The sequence below is a fragment of the Carlito syrichta genome, unplaced genomic scaffold, assembly GCF_000164805.1.
Source record: "Carlito syrichta isolate Samal-C Ts95f unplaced genomic scaffold, Tarsius_syrichta-2.0.1 Scaffold136066, whole genome shotgun sequence".
NCBI lineage: Eukaryota > Metazoa > Chordata > Mammalia > Primates > Tarsiidae > Carlito > Carlito syrichta.
In genome coordinates, this window is record NW_007080162.1 from 94,202 (window position 1) to 101,320 (window position 7,119).

General features: G+C 38.3%; 1 pseudogene across 1 annotated transcript; it reads right to left on the bottom strand.

The window, feature by feature from the left end:
- Positions 1-216: 216 nt before the first annotated feature.
- Positions 217-1,118, bottom strand: LOC103251101 (annotated as a pseudogene). The gene has a single exon (XR_002481451.1). The product of XR_002481451.1 is annotated as a 40S ribosomal protein S2 pseudogene (transcript).
- Positions 1,119-7,119: the final 6,001 nt, after the last annotated feature.

The following is a 7,119-nucleotide window of genomic DNA, read 5'->3' on the forward strand; positions in this document are numbered from 1 at the left end:
CGCTCCAGCCTTGTGCTCCCATCAGCAGATTCTGTTGGGTCCTTCATTGTACACCGTGTCCTCATAAACAGGCTCCGGGTACCACTGCAAGCATCCATGTCATCTAGTGGTTGGTGTTTGCCCCTGGAATCTCCATCACACTTTACAAAATCAACTTGACTGAGGTAAAATCTTTTTTGGGGGGGGCTTGGTTCACTTTTTTTTTGTATGAAAACCCTATGTTGTTGCCACCGCTGGAGCCTGGGTCCTCTTCATGGAGACTCTGGTGTGGGTCTTGACGAGATGGTCGGTGAATTCCTGATAAGGAGTCTTGGTGAATACTGTCTCTTTCCAGAGGTCAGGGTTCAAGTAACTATAAGTCTTAGAGATGGCATCAAAGGTGGCCTTGGCGAAGTTACCCCGGGTGGCAGTGCAGCCCCTGGCTGAGGTGTAGCAGTCATCAATGCCAGCCATCACGAGCAGTTTCTTAGGCACGGGGGCCAAGACGATGCCAGTGCCCCTGGGGGCAGGGATAAGGGACACCAGGACAGAGCCACAGCGGCCAGTCACCTTGTAAGGGACAGTATGGGGCTTGCCAATCTTGTTCCCCCAGTAGCCTCTCCGCACAGGGACAATGGACAGCACGACCAGGATGATGGCCCCCCGAATGGCAGTGGCTACTTCTTTGGAGCACTTAACACCTAGACTGACATGGCCATTGTAGTCCCCGATGGCAGCAAACACCTTGAACCTAGTCCGCTGGCCAGTGCGGTCCTGCTTTTGCACAGGCATGATCTTCAAAACTTCATCCTTCAGAGAGGCGCCAAGGAAAACGTCGATGATCTCAGACTGCTTGATAGGCCGGGAGAAGAGAGAGATCTCCTCCAGTGACTTGATCTTCATGTCCTTGACCAAGTGGCCCAACTTGGTGACGGGTATCTACTCCTTGTCCTCAGCCTTGCCTCCATGAGCTCCACAGCCTCGCCCCTGACCCTGACCCTGGCCGCCACCTCGGCCTCAGAGGCCGCTGCCAAAACCTCCGCGAAAGCCACCGCGGCTTCCCATTCCGGGGCCCCCGGGGCCCCCGGGCCCTCCCGCTGCACCGGCGTTATCCGCCATTTGGTGTCCTTTTGGAGAAAAAGGAGGTAAAATCTTAAGAGACCATAAACGTATTCATTTTAAGTGTAGACTTTTGGTGAGTGTTAATGAGTATGTAGACATATGTTGCCATCACTATTACATGTAGAATAGTTTTATTACCCCCCAAATCCACTCTGCAACCAATCTCCTCACTCTCACCCCCGGCTCCAGGCAAACTCTGATCTATTTTGTATTGCATCATGAAAGGCTAATTTTGTCCGAATTTAGTGCAAATGAAGTCATCCAGTGTGTGCTTCTGTTTTGTTTGCCTCATTTTGCTCATGCATACTATTGTGTCTATCGGTATTCTGATCTTTTGCGTTGCTGAGTAAGAATTCCTTTATGTGGATACGACTCTTCTTTCAGTCTTCCTCCTGTGGTGGACGATTGGCTCTTTTCCAGTTTCAACTCTATTAATAGAATAAAGTGGCCATGAATAATGGTGAACAAGTATCCGTGAGCATGCGTTTTCATTTCTCTTAGGTAAATGTCTAGAAGCGGAGTGTCAGACTGCAAGGCAAGTATCCTCATATGTTTGACTTCTTAAGAAACTGTCAACGCTGTCTTCCAAAGTGGTTTCTCCCGACCAGCCATGGATGGACATTCCAGCTGATCCTCATCTTTGGGACATTCAGTATCCTCACTTAGATTTTAGCCATCTTAGAATATAAAGGAGAAACTCTTTTTACATGTTTGAATTCATATTTTCCATTGACCAAGGATGCTAAGTGCCTTTCCATGTGTTTATTGGCTACTCACTGTTTTCTTTTGTGAAGTGTTCATTCAACTGTTTTTGCCCATTTTGAAATTTGAGTCATTTGTCTTCTTTTATTGAGTTCTTTATATATCCTGGATACAACTTCTTTGTCAGGAATTTATATTGTGGCTATTTTTTCTCTGTCAATTACTTGGCTTTAATTTCTTATTAAAATTTTTTGAAATGTACATGTTTTTAATGTTGAATGAGGCTCCAGTGCACAACTTTTTCTTTTGTGCTTTGTCCTTTTTGTATCCTGTAAAATATTTGCTTACCTCAAGGTCATGAAGATTTCTCCTATATTTTATTTCAAAAGTTTACAGCTTTAGCTTTTACTTTTAAATCTATGATCTATTTTAAGTAAATTTTATGTATGGTGTAAGATAAAAATCCAAGTTCTTTTACTTTTGTGTGTATGGGGGTTCATTGCTCCTGGGCCATTTTTGAAAAGACTATCATTTCCCCATTAAATTACCTTGACACCTTTATTGAACATTAATTGACCATGTAAGTGTGAACTTATTTCTTGGATCTTTATTCTGTTCCATTGACTTATATGTCTATCCTTATACCTATGCCACACTGCCTTGACTCCTGTGGTTTTATGGCAAGTATTGAAATTAAAAAGCGGTAAGTCTCCTGTGTTGTTAATTTTTTTCAAAGTCAGTTTTTCTATTTCAGTTTTTTTTTTTTTCATTTCCAGGTAAATTTTAGAATCAGTTTGTTAAATTAAAAAAAAAAACTGCGCTGGAATTTTGAATGGGATTACATTAAATCTATAGATCAATTGAGGAGAAATTAACATAATACTGAGTCTTCCTTCTTTGAACAAGATGTGTTTCTCTCCACTTATGTAGGCCTTAATTTCTTTTAGCAATATTTAGTAATTGTTCAGTGTACAGTTTTTTATGTATCACTAAATAGTTATATATTCTACATAATATACATAATATGTATATTATGTATAATATATATAATGCAATATAGTTGCATATAATTATACGACTAAATTGAATATATATCCTTAAATATTTCATTCCTGGTGCTATTGTAAATATGTTGTTTCATATTTCATTTTCTATTTGTTCCTAGTATATAGAGATAAATTGATTTTTTGTATATTGACTTTGCTTACAGAGAACTTGCTGAACTTAGTTATCTATTACAGTAATGTTTTTAGAGATGCCTCAGGATTTTCTGTATACATGACCATGTCACCTGCGAATAAAGACAGTTTTACTGCTTCTTATTCAATTTGTATGCCTTTTATTTCGTTTCCTTATGTTATTACACTGACTGGAAATCTCTAGTAAAATAGCGAATAGAAATAATGAGAATGGACATCTCCTTGATCTGTTCCTACAAATGTTCAAGTTTTCATTATTCAGTTGACTTTAGCAATAAGGCTTTGTTTTGTTTTGAACGTTTTTTATCAATTGAGAATGTTTCCTTCTACTTTGATTAGAGGTTTTAACATTATGGGTGTTGAGTTTTGGTAAATGCTTCTTCTTAATTCACTGAAATGATCTTATGGGTTTTTTCCTGCTAGTATATTGAAATACATTAATTGATGGTTGGAATATTAAACCTACCCCATCCCTGGATAAACCCCAACTGGTATATACCCCCTTTTATGCATGCCTGGGTTTGGTATGGTGAACTTGTATTAAAGAGTTTTGCACTGCCGGGCTCGGTGGCTCAGCCCTGTAATCCCGCGCCTTTGGGAGGCTGAGGTGAGTGGATTGCCTGAGCCCGCGGGTTCGAGACCCACCTGGGCAGCGAGATCTCATCTCTACAATAAACCAAAGAAATCAGCCGGGAGTGGTAGTGCATGCCTGTAATTCTGGCTACTTGGAAGGCTGAGGCGGAAGGATCGCCGGAGCCCAGCAGGTCGAGGTTGCGGTGGCCGGGAGCGGCCACTGCACTCCAGTCTGGGCGACAGAGTAAGACTCCAACTCAAAAAACAAAACAAAACAAAAAAAAGAGTTTTGCACTTAAATTAATGAGGGATATTGTTCTGTAGTGTGTGTGTGCGCGCGCGCATGTGTTTCCTGGTAAGGTCTCTGACTGTTAACTCATAAATGAGCTAAGAAGTATTTATTCTTTTATTTTGTAAAAAAAAGAAAAGACTGTATGAGACTGGTATGATTTCTTCAATATTTTTAATGTTCACCAGTGTAAAGCCTTCTGGATCCAGCGTTTTCATTGTGGAAGGGTTCTAGTGCTTAATTCAACTGCTTTAATAGGTATAGAGCTATGTGAATTTTTTTCTTCTTATATCAATTTTAGTAATTTGTATATGTCAAGAAATTTGTTCACTTCATCTAAATTATTGATCTCCTTCGCCTAAAGTTGTTCCTCATACTTTTTTTTTTTTTGAATTAGAATCTCACTCTGTCGCCCAGGCTACAGTGTCACACTCATGGCCACCCCGGTGTTGACCCGCTAGGCTCCGGCGATCCTTCCGCCTCAACCTTCTCAATAACTGGAACTACAGGTGAGCGCTACCATGCCCAGCTAATTTTTGATTTATTGTAGAGGTGAGGTCTCGCCAAGTTGCCTGGGATGGTCTCGAACTTGTGGGCTCAGGCAATCCACTTGCCTTGGCCTCCCAAAGTGCTGGGATTATCGGCTGTCCTCACATTTCTTTACTGCCTTTTTTGTCTTTGGAAAATCTATGTTCCATTTTCATTCTGATAAGGTGTCTTATTCATTTTCTGTGATTGGTTTAGCTAGAATTTATAATTTTAATATTTTCAAAGAACTTGTTTTTTTGTTTCTTTGCTTTTGATTTTTATTAATATCCCACTTAATTGATTTTCATTCTCGTTTTTATTGTTTTCTTATTTTACTTGCTTTGGGGTTAATTTGCTCCCTTTTTCTAGATTCTTAAAGTGAAAAATTAGATGATTGGTCTTAGAACTTGATTATTTTTTAATAGGAACATTTAAAGGTATAAATGGTTCTCTAAGCATTTGTTTCTGCTTTACACAAATGTTGATATGCTGTGTTTTCATTATCATCAGTTCGAAATATATTCCAATTCTCTTTGTGATTTCTTCTTTATGTTTTCATTATGTTCATTTTAAAATATTTTCTAATATTTCTTCTAACTACTTTTAAAATGTTTAGATATAATTCAGATACGCTATTTTATTTTGAATAAAATTTTATTTTGATCAGAGCACATACTCTGCATAATTTGCATTATTTTAAATTTATTGAAACTTGTTTTATGGAGATATATATATATCTTATATTGGTGAAGGTTACACATGACTTTGAAAAGAATATATGTTATTCTGTCATTTGGCATAATCTTCTATAATTGTCATGTAGGTCAAAGTGATTAAGAGTGTTGTTCAAATTTCTATATCCTCCCTGATTTTCTATCAAAATGTCTTATCAACACTAAGGAGTGTTGAAACCATAATTATGGATATATCTGTCTCCTTTCAGTTCTATCAGATTTTGCTTAGTGTCTTTTGAAGTTCTGTTGTTACTTGCATACATATTTAGAATTATTATGTCATCTGGATGAATAACTCCCTTTGTCATTATAAAATATTCTTTGCCTGAAATATGCTGTGTCAGAAGTCAAGGTAGCCATCTGAGCTTTCTTATGATTATTATTAACATGGTCTATCTTTTACCATTTCTTATACTTTGAACCTATCAATGTCTTTATAGTGTGTTTCTTGTAGACAGTATCTTTGATAAGGGATGTACTGGGGCCAGTTCATACTAGCTCATGAGAGCTGATCATTACATCTTCAGGAATTTTGCAAGCTGGTAGATGGCATCTTGTGCCTTAATATTGGCCATAGTGGAAGTCTTGACACCACAAAAACAAGCAAACTACACAAATTAAGACATTTATTCCACCAAGGATCTGACTGTTAAACATTTACCAGCAGACCACAAGTGCTGCTTTTTTTTTTTTTTTTTTGGTCTAATGATCTCTGCCTTCAAAACAGAGTATCGTAACTGTTTACATTTAATGTAATTATCAACATGGTTAAGTTTAAGTTCATTATCTTTCTATTTGTTTTCTATTTATGTCATCTTTAAAAAAAAACACAAAATACAGGCCATTTTTTAGAGCACTTTGAGGTTTACAGAAAAATTGAGCAGAAGGTACAGAGATTTCCCAAATAGCCCTTGTGCCTACACATGCACAACCTCTCCAGTTATCAACTATGGGTAACATTAACAGCACCCACCAGAATAGGTCATTTGTTACAATTGATGAAACTACCCGGAAATATCATTATCACCCAAAGTCCATAGTTTACATTGGGCTCATGTTTCGTGTGGTGCATTCTATGGGTTTGGAGAAATTTATAATGATATGTATCCACCATTGTAGTATCCTACAGAAGAGTTTCACTGCCCTAAAAATCCTCTGTGCTCTGTCTGCTTCTCTCTCTCTCTCTCCCTTCAACCCCTAGAAACAACTGATCTTATTGTCTCTATAGTTTTGCCTTTCAGAATGTCATACAGCTGGAATCACCCAGTATGTATATAGCCTTTTCATGCTGACTTATTTCACTTAGTGATATGCATTCAAGATTCCTTTATGTCTTTGCATGGCTTGATAGCTCATTTCTTTCTAGTGCTTAATCATATTCTATTATCTGAATTTACTGGTAAGTATTTACACATTAACCTACTGCAGGATAACTTGGCTATTTCCAAGTCTTGGCAGTTTAGAACACTGTTGCTACAAGTGTATGTTTGCAGGTCTTTGGGTGAACATAATCTCTCCACTCCTTTGGGTAAATGCCAAGGAACATAATTGCTGGACCCTATTTTAAGAATGTGTTCAGGAAGAAACCATGAGACTGTCTTCCCAAGTGACTGCAAGTCCTGCCAGAATCACTGAGAGTTCTTCTTGTTCCATGCCTTCAGCAGCATGTGGTGGTGTCGGTGCTCTGACCCTTGAGCATTTTGATAGCTAGTATCTCACGGTTTTAACTTGCATTCCTTGATGATGTACGATATGGAGAATATTTTCATACTCTATTTGCCATCTGTATATCTACTTTGGTGAGGTGTTTGTTAAGGTCTTTGGCCCATTTTTAAATTGATTTGCTTCTTTTCTCACTGTTGGTTTTCAAGAGTTCTTTGTATAGCTTGGATAACAGTTCTTTATCAGATGGGTCTTTCCAAATATTTTCACCCAGGCTTTGGCTTGTATTTTTATTCTCTTGACAGGGTCTTTCTCAGAGCAGAGATTTTGA